This window comes from Cyprinus carpio, chromosome A1 (assembly GCF_018340385.1).
Source record: "Cyprinus carpio isolate SPL01 chromosome A1, ASM1834038v1, whole genome shotgun sequence".
Classification (NCBI taxonomy): Eukaryota; Metazoa; Chordata; class Actinopteri; order Cypriniformes; family Cyprinidae; genus Cyprinus; species Cyprinus carpio.
The window spans coordinates 21,461,917-21,479,452 of record NC_056572.1 but is presented as its reverse complement, the minus strand read 5'-3'; the positions used below and the strand labels follow the sequence as shown (position 1 = coordinate 21,479,452).

At 36.4% G+C, this 17,536-nt stretch overlaps 1 pseudogene; it reads right to left on the bottom strand.

Annotated features, from left to right (window-relative positions):
• Positions 1–6,048: 6,048 nt before the first annotated feature.
• The window catches only part of LOC109094390, a 48,225-nt pseudogene continuing 36,737 nt past the window's right edge, over positions 6,049–17,536 (bottom strand).

Sequence of the window (17,536 nt, the reverse complement as noted above, 5' to 3'; positions counted from 1 at the left end):
AAAGACCGGAAGATGATAATTCTGCACAGAAAAAAAGTTCAAATCCACGTGGCAAACCAATGTCCAGTCTGGAAAAGCAGCTTGATCAACATTCACATAAACACTTCCATCCTTCAAAAAGAAAGAGGCTATTACTTTTGTGTAGCCCCATTAATAGCATTCTGATGAGTTGCACAATGTGCAACAAAATATCACCATATCAAATGAGGTCTCACGAGTATAAGAAACAGGTGAAATCTGATGTCTAAGCATGCACTTCTTTAAGGAAAGTTGAGCAGAGTGCGTGGTATTGAAAATGCTTTCCTCCTTTTATCATCAACAATTTAGTTTGCTAGATAGGGACCAAGCGTAGGTGTCCAGTAATATGCATTGGACATGCCTAAATTTCAAACTTCCCACTTCTGGAAAGTTGTATATTGGGTTCAACTGCTGTGTGTTCAGAAGGAGACCAGGTTCATTTTAGGCTGCTGCTTGAGAAAATCTTATTAAAGCAAAAATGCCGATTGAAGATATGTTAGCCACTATCCAAGGTATTTGAATGAAAAGTAAGCATCCCATTCTTGTTGACCAAACATATAAATATCACTTCCTATATGACTGGACGAGAGAATACCTCGCCAATCTGAGGTTTGTTTGTAGAATAAATGCCATTTTTGCTTTGTATTATAAATAAAAAATACTGTACATTAAATGGTTATTGATATTATATAAATATAAATGATTTGGATTGGCAACCGAGAAAGCCAATGTAAATATGGGTGAAAAAAAAAAAAATAAAAAAAATAAGCATCCTTAGGTTTTGTTTACTCAACAATGTACTATATCGGACTAGGATTTTTCCCTTGTGTGTGTTGAAAAGTTTTGCCACTGCAGACAGCACGGCGCCTTCCAAACGCGTTTGTGAAAATATGAATAAACAACGATGCATGAACCATGCCAGGCCAGTAGATGGCGCTGTCCCTTTGTAAAGAAATATTATGTGCTTGTGCCACATATGAACTCATCTACAGAGCACTGAATAACCATTACTATTGCCTGCGCACGATTTATGTCACAGTTTTCACAAATACACATTTTGTAATATTACACAGAGGAAGATATTAAGATTCTGTTTTTCAACAACCTTGCTCTTTAAAAACCCCATTTTCAAAAGTTGCCGTTTCAGGCCCCCAAAACACCTGTTGTTGTGTAAATGCACCACCAAAATGGGGGTTGTGTGTAAAGGCCTCCTAAAATTACAGACACTACAGTAAAACTGTTTAAAAGTTTATGGCCCACCCAACTCGGGAGACGTCGGGTCTCAAATAAACCTCAAAGTTTCCAAGTTGTAAATACAAATTTGAGAGGCCCGGTTCATGTGTGCTAGCATGTGAAACGGCCAGCACTGAGGGTGGAGTCTGTTTCGATGGGTGGGGTTTCCCTCTATATATCGCCTTGGCGGGTTGGTGTGTCGTGGTCTGAACTAAAGAGGACCAGAACTCCAGGAAAGATCAGAACCTAAAAGCCACATTGCTCTGATCCTTGTGGGTACCATTTTCATTACAAGGTGTCGTCCCATAGTTTTGTTTCTAAATGAATGTTTTTGGGGTGGTTCAGACCTGGTTTCCCCGCTAGCAGGAGTGTGACATGTACAGTAGTGTGGAACGAGTGGAGGAACATAGACAATAATCACACCACACTCAGCAACTTGCTAAGGGAGTCCATGCGTCAAGGTGCAAATTCACAGTCACGGTTCATTTCCCAACACAGCAGGCATTTGACAGCGTGTACCATTTTATTTTATTCTTTTATGGTTGCTAATAAGCTGAACTGCTCTTCTTGCGTAACTGAAGCAATAAATGACCCAAAATCAGTCTTCAAACGCTACGGGACGCAATGAAGATTACAGAACATCATTCTGCTTCCACTGCCGAACAGTGTAAATCGCTAGAGCTGCCGTCGACAGGACCTATAATTAAAAACAGCAAGCTGCCAACTTTTCACATAGCAGCTTAGAGAAACATCATAATCAAAATGGTGATGTATCAAAAATGTGCAACCCCAACACAAAAAGATGATGGTGTGTACAAAGATGAATACTCATTAATCCACTGTTTAAATGGACGATGTCCATTTACATCCTACAAGGTAAGGGTGTGTTCCTGTTTATTTCCTGTCACCAAGTAGAAATATAATACGCAAGAACTGCCAAAGTGGCGGTGGGTCCATATTACCAAATCATAAAACCATAATTCATCTCACAGTTGGGGGGACAGAGCCGTCGTACAGGGCCAGTTTAGGAAGACCGTCAAGGAACTAGTACGCAAAATATAGACCATGGACCAGTGGGGTGTCGGCGGGGACTAAACAACATTCAGTAAAATGTTTAAACGGAGTCAGAGTGTATTCGACAACGCAACTAACGAAGAAAAGCAAAGGTTATGTTGAAACATTTTCACTACGGGTGATAGTATAACCACCGGGGGTCAGAGAGTGAAATAACTTCTTCGTAATATGCAACAGTCTACAAGCGCTCGTGCCTAAAATGGATGAGAGCAGCGCATTCTGCTTTGGCAGGGAAATGCGTGATGCTAATTTGTTTGGCACGACTAATAACCATGTAGATTTAATAATAAATTGTAATATAAAGTAAAAGGGGTCCAAATGAGGGACATTACGAGCATAGTGAAACTGGTGCAAGCAGTTCAGCGTGGGTATATTAGGGAAAATGAGGAGATATTAAGACCGCTTACCAATAAATGGTGCGATTAGATTAGTCGACTAAGCCTTGAAGTTTTTTAAAATGGGTTCGTGGAGGGGCTTGGTGTGAAGGAGCGTATGGGTTGGTGTACCATAATGCTGAGTCTTCCACTCTAGCTTTCATACAAGTTTGGTCCCTAGTACACTGAAAAGTTATAACAGGCCTGAGGTCTATAGGTCAGATCAGTTTTTGCCCCACATGAAAAAGTCAGTTATTTTCCATGGACATAGAATTTATGCAGATGTTTACTCATGTTGTTATTAACATCTTGGTTTCTTGCAGGTAACATTGCGTCAGCTCGTAACAGTCTAAAATGATCACCAGAAATGTATCGTACGGCAATTAAAATATATGTCACCGGTTAACTTAAAATAAAAAAAATTAAAAAAAACTTAAATTAATAGGAAACAGTGATTAAAAACCAGATATAAAATCCTTAGGCCTGGGTCCATGTTTTCCGTTCAGAGAACTTTCATGTTAGTTTATGCTGTTGCAATACAGATAATAATCTGTTTGTTTTTATTTCTCAACACAAGTGTAAACAAAGAACCACAAACAAAAAATTAAGAATACCTCACAACAATTTTTTCATCACAGTTAAAAAAAAAAAAACAAAAAAAAAAAAGATGGTATATCAGCTGTAAAGTCCCATGTGTGAAATCTGCATGTTGTGTTCCTTAGTTATAAAATCTGGTGCTTTGTAGCAATATTTAAAAGGAACAGTCCTTTCACGAGATGAGAATGCAAATAACTGTTGATATTCAGCTAGACTTTTCCAATGGATAGATACGCTGTCTTAAGACCTAAGAAAAACTATGGACGCCCGAAGAAACAATACAGGTTTCGTTGTTCGAAAATACACACAGTAGCTACATTTCCTAACGCATTTCACCACCCATTAGTAGTTCTTTCCCAGGTATGCAAGGCTTTAAACGCCAAACATATTTTTAGAAGCATTCCAAAGCAAGTAAACTGGTTTGCGAATTCACCTAGGCAAGGCAACTTTAGAAAACACTGGCTAGGTCAATCGTTATGCGCTAAACAATAAGTAACACATATAGAAACATCATAAAGCACAAACGCCTAAAAAGTATTTGAACCGGATACTCATAATACAAGCATTAATGCGAATTTCTTAGTTACCTCCAGGTTTGGGAGGTCTGCTTGAGTAGGTAAATTGTACTGCCGCTCTACTTCATCTGGGTATCTTAGTCTGACATCCTGGCCGGAATGTTTTCACAAGCTCTTTGGATTCTCTTGTGCCGTTCACACAAAACCGCGCTTTTGCACTTGAGATGCCTGCACATACTATATACACTGCAGCGCCGTAACCCTGCTGAATGGAAACGAAGGCGGGGTTCCAGTTGTTGTACTTCTTTTTAACTAATGTTAACCTGCCTTAAAAATGTGGTGCCTCATATACAAAAAAAAACAATTGAGACGCAGCACAATGGTCAAACATGTATTATAGTGCACATTTACACAGAAAAAAATACTTAAAAAGCAAGCTCAGTAGTTAGTCGAAACCCAAAAAACACATTCTGTTTCACCCTGCCGACGAATCCTGTTGTGCATTTATTTTGGTTGCCCTTATTTTCAGAGCCCCATTTCCACTACATAAAAATAAAAAAATAATGCTTTTGGAAAACAAAATTAATGGCATAAAAAGTCAAAATTATTACTTACGACTTAACGGCTTCTGAAATAAAACTTTTTTTTTCTCTATAAATAAAATTACAACAGAAAGTTGATTGAATTATGAGATAAAAAAACAGTCAATTTGCATTAAAGCCCAAATTATTGACTCATACTTCGGACATAAAAAGCATAAATTGATATAAAAATAACAATGACACAAAGGCTAAAAATCTCTCATTGAGATGAACATATGAAAAAACAAGGTGAAATTTCTCGCGTCATGCCATTGTAATCTCAGTTTTTAAATTATAACTCATTTATATTCATAAATTTTGACTTTAAAATAATGATAATACAATATATAAAACTTTACAATATGAATACATATCAATTTACTTCATAATTTTGACGTCAAATTATAACTTTGTTACCTCATCAAACTAAAAACGGAGCTACATTAATTGTCCTTATTCTGCCAAAAAAAAAAAATAATTACTTGGACCCTCTCATAATTCATAACTCATAATTTGCATTTCCCTCATAATTATGACTTGTATGTAATAATTGATAGACCAAAGCAGTTTTTTTTTACTTGTGACAGAAAAAGGGGCTTACATACAATATCAACCGGTTACAGTATTTACTTAACATACGGGATGGCCACTATTTATCTGCTATTTGGAAAAACACACCCACCCAAACACACACACACGACACACCCACACACACACACACAGACAGACACACACACACACACACACACACACCCACACACACACACCACACCGCACACACACACAAGCAGCACTTTCTGTTCAGTAAATATAAATGAATGTCTACACCCCAAGAGACCAGTTTGTCGACTACAGTCTGGAGTTTGGATTCTGTAAATTAATTAACTTTTTGGATCAATCTCCAACGACATGTTATTACATTTCAGACATAAAAATTTTTGTAGTCTCAAAATTGAATGGACCATTTTAAAATGAATTGCCATGATTTATTTTGAATATTTTTTTCTTTTTATAGACTGGGCGACGTTTTGTTACGCAGACAGAAATGCTGCCCGTTATAAAAAGAAAAGCACATTTGTCGGCAGCTAGTGCAGTGTGAAACCGGCCTAATGTTATGAAAATTATATCGCGATAACATGTGGGAAGGACAGGATTCAACACAGCAAGGTCCAGTTAACCAGAAAGAAAATTTGTCCAGGCTTTAAATCTCTAATTCAGCAAATTGTTTTCTAAGGTTATTAAATCAAAACATAAACCATGACCATAGGACATGTAGGCATAAGCAAGAACATTTGTCTTGATCCAGCAACAAAGAACTTAACAACAGAACCTTTGATATTGCCTTATTTAAACTATATATTTAAAAAAACTCCTTTTGCATAATATATCAGAGAACCGCAGAGGGTGGTGAATCCATTTGCTCATCTTACAAGAGGTTGAAGTGATGAACTGTTCCTTGGTAAACCTTGATCGTGATTATGATGCACAATATGCAATGTCCAGAAGAAGTCGTTTCTGTTTCTCAAGTGGCAGGACTCAGGGACAAGCAAGGCAAGAATGCACTTTAATATCATGCAACTATACCGTTTTAAATGTCTCCTGAAGGTTAGGCTAAAACTCAGCTCACATCATTATCGTCCATCAGTTCCTGTCGTTTTATTCTTCAAAAGAATAGCCTCTCAGAAGTCTTGAAAATTTCCCAATCCTTAGCTGGCCACTGTTGTGGTCCGTTCTCCACTCAGCCTCTGATAGTGTCAAGTATGAAGTGTCACCCTCGTGAGACACCTTGGGAACTATGGGTGGCTGTCACAGCAATCAGAGAAAGACATTAAAGAGGCTTTAGATACACTTTAAAGATCTTAGAAGTTCATGCATAGCTTGTATTGGAGTTAAATGTACTGTAGTTTCCAAATGTATTACTGTTTTTTTCCCTTCAACATTTATAATAATACAAAATCAGTATATTAGAATGATTCCGGAAAGGATCATTGAAACTAGAGACTAAGAGTAATGGATGTTGAAAAGTCAGATCTACCATTACAGGAATAAATTAAGCAATTATATTAATATTTTATTATATTATATTAATATTTTAACACAACAAACAGGTTAATATAAAATATTATTTCACAATGCTAGTGTTTTAACTATGTTTTAAGTGACTGACCCCCAAAACTGAATGGCGTGTACACTTTCCACTATGCACCTACCAAGTATTTCTGGGAAACTGCATATGTTCAGTAAACCATGGGAAATATTCTGGATATATAATTCTAACATTAAATATAGTAAAAGAGGACCACTTTTTAATGAGGCGTTGGCACTGTTATGTGGCCAGTAATGACTTGGGAATCTTACCAAAATGAATGGTGTAAATCTTTAATAGCAGGACATATATGAGTTATGGTGCTTTTACCTTGAGTTTTCTACAGGGCACAGAATCCCAGTCTACTGACTTAAACCATCTGTGCTTCTTCACATCGTCAGCTCCATTCTGGAAGAAGACAAACATAACACACAAGATTATGATAGGTTACTGTAACTAAATGAACACAATAAAGTAGAATAATGTCTCACACTTTGAGACAAACCACCACAGTTAAAACTGTAAGCATAAAAAAACGTGAGAAAGCCTATCAAGGCTTTTTAGACTTAACCTTGTATGAAACTTCTCATCTGACCCCAAACAGTCTTTTTTCAGCCACTGTACTGCCGTTTTTTTAGTTTCTTAGAGAGGGGAAAAAGAAAAGTGGGGCAACAATGCTAACCTATTGAAGTCTTCTAGAAACCTCAGAATTTGGGCCATGCATTGCTCTTGGACCATGACAGATACACATTCACTCAAAGCGGAATAACAGATAGCTGCACTTGTAAATGAACGCTGCCAGCAGGACCTGGCCTTGTTTGTGGAAACAATGCAAACACAGCTGTGACTGGTCTGCCGAGGGTCTTAAACTCTCATTGCATTTAGTCAGAGGAGAAAAAGCAAAAGAACCAAAAGTGCTAAATTAACAACAGAAACATCTAGCCTGGGAAGTCCCCTAAAAGTGACATTTCGGGTTTTCCTTCTTTATCTCTTACTCTGAATCTGCTTTGATGAAAAAAAAAAAGGAAATTTGAAAAAACAAACAAACAAAAACAAACAAACAAACAAAAAGTGAGATATATATTTCAACAGAGCTCATTCCTCACATGTGGAGAATTAGAATAATAGCATTAACAGGAAAATGACGCTCAGACACAACGTCCATTCACAAACTTCCCATGACATCACCGACACAATACGATAACATTACATTATGACTAACCTGGCATGCCGCTGCTGCCTCTCATCATTATTTCCTCTGAGAGGACAATTCGGAAAAGTAACCGCCATTAAACCATAAGTGTTTGAACCACTATAGCTAGAGATGCAGAAACATTTCGCACAAGGACTCTGTCTGTAGTTCTTTCCCATTATCCACCCTCGTCTGATGGGGGTTGGAAGGAGGTATAGTGAGAGAGTTGCCCGCGTCAGAATCACTCTCTGAATGTCCAGGAGTTTCTCCAGAGCCTCATCTCATCCCCTCTAGGCAGATAGGAAGCCTTCTTATCATAACTGGAAACATATGTGTTAACTGTGGCCTTTGGGAGAAAAATCTCTGAGGACTCAATCAGGAGGTCTTATTATTTGCCATGTGCAGCTTTATTAAGATGCAAACTGGCTTATTGTGTTAGATGATTCATAGATTTTCAACCTGGCCTTGAATTTGAGATAACTATAAAGAGTCCATATGGCCAAAAAGCATATTATCACAGAGCGCTCTCTCAAAGGAAATATGCCAGATGCTGATTCCTGCTGAATTACTTTGCTCAGCATACAAGAACCACATACTGCAAAATATATGTCACCAGAATCCTGCTTACCTTCATGTTTCCAAGCCTTCTTGCCCGATCAATCACCAGAAACTTCTTGATTAGGTCCCTAGATAAATAAAAACAAGATGAGAACTGCTGTGCTAAAAAGCACCTGATATAGACTTAGACTTTAAATTACACTGAACAAAATTATAAACGCAACAATTTTGGTTTTGACTCCATTTTTCATGAGCTCGAAACTCTAAAACTTTTTCTATGTACACAAAAGGCCTACTTCTCTCAAATATTGTTCACAAATCTGGCTAAATCTGTGTTAGAAAATTACCTCCTTTGCCGAGATAATCCATCCACCTCACAGGTGTGTGCATATTAAGATGCTGATTAGACAGCATGATTATTGCACAGGTGCCTTTAGGTTGTCCACAATAAAAGGCCACTCTAAAATGTGCAGTTTTATCCCTCACAGCACAACGCCACAGATGCCTAAGGTTTTGAGGGCGCGCAACTGGCATGCTGACTGCAGGAATGTTCACCAGAGCTGTTGCCCGTGAATTGAATGTTCATTTCTCTACCATAAGCCGTCTCCAAAGGCGTTTCAGAGAATTTGCCAGTACATCCAACCGGCCCCAAAAACACAGACCACGTGTAACCACACCAGCCCAGGACCTCCACATCCAGCATCTTCACCTACACGATCATCTAAAACCAGCCACTCGAACAGCTGCTACTACAATCGGTTTGCATAACCAAAGAATTTCTGCACAGACTGTCAGAAACCATCTCAGGGAAGCTCATCTGCATGCTCGTCGTCCTCATCAGGGTCTCGACCTGACTGCAGTTCGTCGTTGTAACCGACTTGAGTGGGCAAATGCTCACATTCAATGGCATCTGACACTTTGGAGAGATGTTCTCTTCACGTATGAATACCAGTTTTCACTGTACAGGGCAGATGGCACAGTGTATGGCGCCGTGTGGGTGAGCGGTTTACTGATGTCAACGTTGTGGATCAAGTGGCCCATGGTGGCAGTGGGGTTATGGTATGGGCAGGTGTATGTTATGGACACGAACACAGGTGCATTTTATTGATGCCATTTTCAATGCACAGAGATACACTGACAAGATCCTGAGGCTCGTTCAAAACAGTTGTGTTCGATCGTTGGCTGGCTGTGCTGATTTAAATCTAGCGGTTCTTTTGTGTTTGTGTCACAAGTTCAGTGATGCAGTGACGATTCTTTCTGGCCAATCCGTGATCAGCAGAGCTTACACGTCATGTTTTGGTAATGGTACGGTTCACCTGGAACCTCAACCAAGGTGGTTCTAAAAAAGTACCAGGTAACAGGTACTGTACCCAGTGGAAAACCACCCAAAAGTGAACCGTTCCGAGCCGTGCCGTACCATGCAGTGGAAAAGCGTGCCTAAGGCACACCTGTGCAATAATCATGCATAATAATAATCAGCATCTTGATATGCCACAGCTGTGAGGTGGATGGATTATCTCAGCCAAGGCTAAGTGCTCACTAACACAGACTTTGTGATAAATATTAGAGAGAAATAGGCCTTTTGTGTACATAGAAAAAGTCTTAGATCTTTTGATTTCAGCTCATGAAAAATGGGGGCAAAAAAAAAATTGTTGTGTTTATATAATTTTTGTTCAGTGTAGTTTAATAAACACAAGAAAATTAAAAAGGCTTAATTTCATGAAGGCAGATATTAAGAGCAGGGGACGCACCGATATTGTAATTCTGGCTTACTCATATAAATCAGTAACTATTGTAATGTTATGATTAATCATCAATAAATGGCTGATATTAAAAATCTGTACTGCTTTGTTTAAAAATGAAATGAAATGAAATTATATTACAAAAAATTGTGTTTGTATGCTATAGGTGAATTTAGGCATCACATTATAATGTACAATATTTGAAATCTGCTATATAAGTATATTATTTGAATACCTAAAAAGTAATAGAGTGAATACAGTTAATACATAAATAATAATTTTGAAAAAGTAATGTATAGTGTGCTGTACTTAACCTGAAGTAACCTTCAAAGGGAAAAAGGATGAATATTCACTAAAAATATTATCCATTTCATTTTGTGCTAGATGACGGTAAAAGTAAAATCTAAAAAATATGTGGGAAATACATTTCTAGAATCAAATACCATACACACAAACACACACATGGAAACATTTTATGATTAGGTCTCACTAGTTAACTTTACTTAATGCATTAACTAACATTAACTAAAAGAAGAAAAAAACGCTTACAGTTTAAATATTTTTTAATCTATGATAATATGCCTGTTATAATAATAATGGTTGATAACAATGATTAGTTAACAACCACACAACTATTACAACTGTTTATATTTAGTTCATGTTAGGCTGGGTCCATTAAATGATACTAACAGATACAATTTCTATATAAGTAAATGTTAACTAATTGTTAATTAACATTAATAAATACTTTAGAAGCATTTTTCATTATTAGTTCATGTTAATTAATGAAGTTAAATAATGCTAACAATGGAGTCTTACCAAAAAGTTACAAAAAATTAATTGAAATGCCAAAAAATCATGGGAAAAAAATAATAAAAAATTATAGTGTAGCTTATTATCATAAAAAATAAAAGAAATTCTACACACATAAAAATCTACCTTCATTAAGCTTTTCAAGTAAATCTTATGTACTGGTTTAAAATCAATCTGTATCTATGACCCAACAGACTTCAAGCTGTGAACACGAGCGCATTAGCATGTTTACTGCTGTGCCGTTGATGTTCTCACTCAACCTAACATGAGAGACGCTTGGAGCGATCATGATACAGATGACCTTACCACTCATTCTCGCCTCCCTTGCAGATGTTATTCATTTTCCAATGATCATGTGTGTTTGACTTCAGGACACCATTATCTTATCAAGCTTGTTAAATCCCTACTGACATAAGTCGTAGTTTTGGCTACTTTCACAATTGTAACTAGAGTAAACATGCCAGTCTAAAGGAAACACGCATTTGCTTTGCCTGAGGTGACTGTCTGTCTCTATTTCTGAGAGCTTCCTCAAGCTGTCTTTGTCTCTGGAGTGCAGTCCGTTTGAAGCAGTGAACAATTTAGCCCCTAGTGGACAAAAGCCTTATTAGGAAATGCAGCTGTGATGTCATCATTTTGTGTATGTGTTTGTACAGCTGCAATGACTTCTTAGACGTTAGCAAATCTAGAGAGAGAGGACACGGCTCCTTGTATTATTTATATGCTTCAATTAAAGCGATTACTTTTGGAATTATCGCCACTGGATTGTGGGCCGTTTGTTGAATCCTGATTCCCTTGTAGTCTCAAAGCAGTAACGGCAATAGTGTAAAGGAAAACGACATCGCCCTGTCTGCAATCTGGGAGGATGCCACTCTTGCCAGCTACCCGCGTGCTTAGCTGACGTGTTTAGATGATAGGCTCATTAGGACCACCAGCTCGTAGCATGCGCCCCCTCTAACATCGTAATCACGTCGCCGACCCACTTTCTGATTACATATATGCAAAGCGACACTTCTATGCGTCATAAAACACCAAGTCTATAAGTTTGCCTATATTAACGTATAGAGTACCATAACAACAGCCTTTACTGTATTAAGATGCTTTTTGTTGCAAAGTCATTAAAATAGTCATTAATGATATTCAGATTCTATATACTCAGAGATGGGCATAAATACCATGGAAATGTATTTAAAATACAAATACAAAATACTCTGTGGAAAAATGTATTTAAATACAAATACAACATACTGTGTGGAAAAATGTATTTAAATACAAATGCAAACGGTATTGTGAAATGTCAGTTTAAAAATCGCCCGGCCCATTCTTTTTTAACGTCCAAAAGACATTTAGATGTGCGCAACTTAGAAACTGTTTTAATTTTACATACCACTACCTTCTGCCCTTAAAACAAAAAATACAAAAAAATGCAACAAACAAAAACCCAATTTTGGAAAACTTTTATTATGTTTTATCACCTCACTATTGTGCTTTCACGGCGACCGGCGCCCAAATGTAGTCCAAATCAACTCCAGTTCTGTTTGTTTCATTACCCAGCATCTTTGCTAATTCAATGATGCTGCTGACCAACGTACCAGCGAAACTATTTGATAACTCGGTGAATTCCCAAGTCAATACTGCAAAATGGATGGGATACTGTTTATTAATATTACGCATGAAATGGAGCGGTACATCATATTTTTAAATAGAACAGTTCTACAGAAAAGGCACGGCGACAAAACATCGAATCTCTCATTTTAGGATTACCAAATGCGATATATAATTCGTTAAGCTATTAATAAATAGTCCACAGGGAATGAAGAAACTACATAGGCCTAACTGACTGCTCTCTCTGTCATTCCCTCCCCCTCATTCTTCTGCTCTCTCTCTCCTCATTCTTAAGTGCTGCTTCCCTTCATAAGTAATTCTATTCAAAATAGTCTCTCGGTCATATATCTCTTCTTCTCTACAAGTTTATAAGTAGCTTGCTTCCTTTGGTGAGTAATACTAAAAAATGCTATGGGAACATTTTGCTATATTGCAAAGCAGCCAGATGGGTGATATGACTAAACTTTCTGACAAGGTTACATGTAATATATGGCATGGTTTCTCATTAACTATCATTGTTTCGATATCACAGGCTACAATTTCAAACTTTGATGTCTTTAAAACCTCGGGACTTTACATGTAAAGTTTATTTTGTTTCTATATACGCAATTAGAAATAGGGATGGGTCTAAAATATATTTTTTTAATCAGAAATCATTTACTATTTTTTTACTTACAGTAACAATAGAACCAAAAGTGTATATTTCATAATGCATCACAAATGCACACACAAAAATACAAAAATAATGGACACTGACAATGGAAGTTTTCTAGTTGTATCTCTATAAAACAAACATTTGATAATAGATGGGGTAAACACAACTGGTTAATTGGAAGTTTCACAGTTTATATTTTGATAAAGCACCATGTTTCGCAAAATTTAAAAATGATCAAGTATTTATAGGATACGCACAGCAAAATAATGATTGAAAGTGTAATGGTCGATTGTTTATTTGAATTTCTAATTATAACATAATTAGAAAATATGGAACAAGTATTGTTCAATATTACATATATTTTTTATTAATTCTTAAAATCATTTGGGCACTATTCTTTTTGCGTTCGTGAACATAAAATAAAGTGTGGTGTTATTTCATCGTTGATCCATCACAAATGCACACAATCACTACTGTGTACAACAATGGAAACAGACAAAAGATATGTTCTTGTTGGGTGTATACTAAAGAAATCGCTGTGCATAGAACAATTACAAAACAACAAATCATACATGATGTAAACTATATGGATGTCCCGAGTTCCATTTTCATATCAAGCACCATGTTTGTAAATTGTTTAAACCTATTACATTTACCAAAATGATGCTGCATAAGCAGAATATACTGAACAAAGTAAATTGGTCTACTGACTTCTAATTCCTTACCTCATTTCTGCTGCTCTGCTCTCTGTCATTCTCCTCTTTGTCCCCATTCTCTGTCTGTCATTCTCTCTCTCACTCTCTCTCCTCTCTTTCTTAAGTGCTTGCTTTCCTTGCTAGTAATTACAAATAAACTTATGTAGTGCAAAATAGCATCCATTTTAGATACTTACTTTCTGACAATGTTTTACAATTTAGTTCTATTTCTTATGGTGAGCACTACTTACCCAAAAACTGTAAAACTGTGGGAACCTTTTCTGTCTATATAGCAAAGAATAGGGATGGAGTGATATGATTGGAAAATCTTAAATTGGTTCCTTCACAGTAACAAATATATGGCCTGGTATCAACAATTACTCAATATCGTTTTGATACCACAGCAAAAACTGAATTTCAAACATCTTTCTGATGCTCTTCTTTACGCAAGTAGTATATGAACTTTATAAGTTATTTAATGTAAATTTATTTGTTTCTATATACCATACTTAAAAATATAAATTTTTTATCTAAAATTATTTTTTTATTAATTAGACATCATTTGGCATCTATTTTTTTTGGTGACACAATAAAACTAGAAAGTGGTGGTGTATATTTCATCGTTGTATCATCACAACATGCACACAATCACTACATGGTGTAATAATGAGAACAGACAATTGATTTAACCAAATTAGTTGGGCTCTACATAAACACACCTTTGCATAGCTGGGTAAAACACAATCACATTTTGGAAATGTGTCCAGTTACATTTTCTAAAGCACCATGTTTGTTAAAATTTACAATGATTACATTTACAAATGAGCCTGCATAGCAGAAATAATGAATAAAGAAGTAATAATTGGGTGTTTAATAGAATCGTTAATTGAAATAAAATAATTAATGAATTAGAAAAACATATATAAATACAAAAAGAATTGAAGTGTTATACATATGTTATCATATTAATATGTTTCATTCTAATGTCACAAGTTCCACAATTTCAAGTTTACTGGGTTTTAACTTGATTATTTGGTTAGGGCTTAAGAAGTGTACTAAAAACTTTTTTTCACATATTAATCGATCAAAATGACCTACAACCTAATCAGTTTACATGTGAAGAAATCCATTTATTCACAAACTTCTCACGAGATCGAGTGTTTGAGATAGACATTATAAAGGGTGTTTGACAAATTATTTGGCAAACCACTTTCTCTCATCGCTGCTTTTTGGTGGTTTGGAGAACAACTACTCAGAGTCGCCTGTCGCTTCACAGGAGTATACAACGGAGAACACGCTGCTAGCAAAAAAGCCTCAGAGGGTTTACTGAGGAGCCGTAGCAAGAGTTGTCAGGTTCATGGCGTAGAGCCATGCGAATTGCAAAAGTATAAACAAGGCTTCAGCTGCACAAAGCTAAAGAGAAAGTGGAAAGCCCTATCTATGTGAACGATTTAGAAAAAGTTCCATTTGATTCCACCATTATGTCATCAGCTCAAGCACGAATCTACCTATGTTGTCCATATGTCATCATGCATCCCTAACATGCAGTAAACGTTAATTTGCATGGGGCACACACCCTGACAAAGAGGTGGGGGGGCACACCCTGACAAAGAGGTTGACTGGCTCAATGTATTTTAAGTATTTTGAAAATACAAAAACACTCATCTTAAATGTATTTAAATACAAATTACATTTGATTTTTTCCAAAGGCTTTAAAAGAAAAAATACAAAATAGCATTTTGTATTTCAAATATGTATTTTAAATACATGTATCTGAAATACTGCCCATCCCTGCATATACTTCAGTATATTTAAAGCTGCAGTCTGTAAGTTTTGTCTCTTTGGGCCCTATCATACACCCGGCGCAATAGCATGAGCCAGGCATGACGCAGTGTTTCTTTGCTAGTTTCAGCCCGATGCAGTTGTCATTTTCACATCCTGCGCCACACTGTTTAGATAGCAATTTGCATTTGTGCTCTCATGGGCGTGCTGGTCTGAAAACGAGGAGTGTTCAGGCACATTGTTGGCACATTGCTATTTTAAGGCAACTAAAATAGACTGCGCCATTGACCAACTGAAACCTGGTCTAAAGTCTGGCGCATTTATTTATTTTTTGTTATTTAAAAAGAGCATGGTAGTAATAAAAGCTGCTTATAGGCTGGTGCACAACATGCTTACACTCTGCTTATTACACACACAGGGATGCTTGGCAGCACTCAGGACGTAATTTAAAATGATATATATATATATAATTTTAAATATTTAAATTTAAATAAAAAAAATTAAAATTTTAAACTTATTATTGTGTACACAAATAGAAAATTGCCTACATGTCATTGCATGTATCAGAATTACGCGCACGATCAGATTCGTTCCCTTACTAGAGAAGCGTTAAGTTTTTCCGCTTGCAAATTCCGCCATATAAATAGCGAATCCGCCATGGTGCGAGTGCAGCTGGCTTTTAAAGGAAATGGGAGATGAGAATCTGATTGGTTTGTTGTAAGTTACGTATGTATTTTTGTTTTTACCAGTGTTATTTTAGCATTATTAACTCATATTTTCAGTTAGTTTTAGTGTTATATGCTTTTGTTGTTTTTATTAGATCTTCTTAAATAATTCAATTCTGTGCTTTTTATTTCAAGTAAGCAATTTTAGTTACTTAACATGTATTTCAGTAAGTTGTGAAGGCAACAATTTCTAACTTTTCATTTACTCTTGTTGACGTTAGTAGTTAATAGTTTCTAGAAATCTAAAAGATAAAATCTTAATTTTTTTTTTAGATTTCCTTCAAATTCCAAAATAAACTACTTTATTACTTAGTTGCAATTTAAAAGACTTGCACTTTCCACACAACGTTAAGTTAAGCCTGAGATCATATTTTCATGCTGATGCTGACATGATTTCCCTCGACTTGGGTGTTATGTATGCTATAAAATATAAGCATGTGGTCACTTCAGTTGTGTTTTCTTTATCAAACCACTTTACATAGAAATTCCAAGATGCCGCGGAAACTCCAGCTTTCCAGCCAGGATTCTTATGGTAGATGCCAAAGGGATTATCATCAAAAAATGGTGGATAACTGTAGATAAAGAGGAAAAAATAAATAAACTATCAACCAAATTAATGTTCAAAAATGACACAGAGGAAGGGAAAAGTCTTAAAGATGACATACTGTACTTGTGTAATCCCGTCTTTTAGTGACAGTTTAGCGGATTTCAATTAAAGTTCTGCTTAAATGCCAAAAAACTCTAATAACCAGGACTTTATATTTGGCGTTAGTCCTTAGTTCACTGTCAGTTTAGTCCTATAAAAAACCTCTGGCAATGATTCATATCCAGACCAGAACTGGAAGCTATAGACACAGATGCGACAAAAACACAACTTTGACTTAAGCCAGTCAAAAAAACCAAACTTAAATTAGATGGCATAAAAACAAGCCAATCATTCGACTTAACATGAGTGCAAAATTTTAATTACAGACTAAGAATAATTCGGGTTACAAACAGATTGCTTTTTTCTTTTGTATTTAGCATCATTGTAATAGTGTGATTTTCCACAGAAGAGTAACCCGGGTCTGCACCACTTGGAGGAGGAAGGCAAGGGGGGAAGGTTGTCATTTAGGCATCTAAATGACTACTGTGTTTACTGTGTCTCATGTATAATGTTGTTTCTTAATCCCCCCCACCACCCTTTTTGTCCATGTGTGAGTGCTTCTCTAATGTCCTTGTCGAGTGATTCTCCAGCTCCTACTGTGTATATCACATTACTCCTCCATTACAGACTTCCAGCCTCGACCAACAT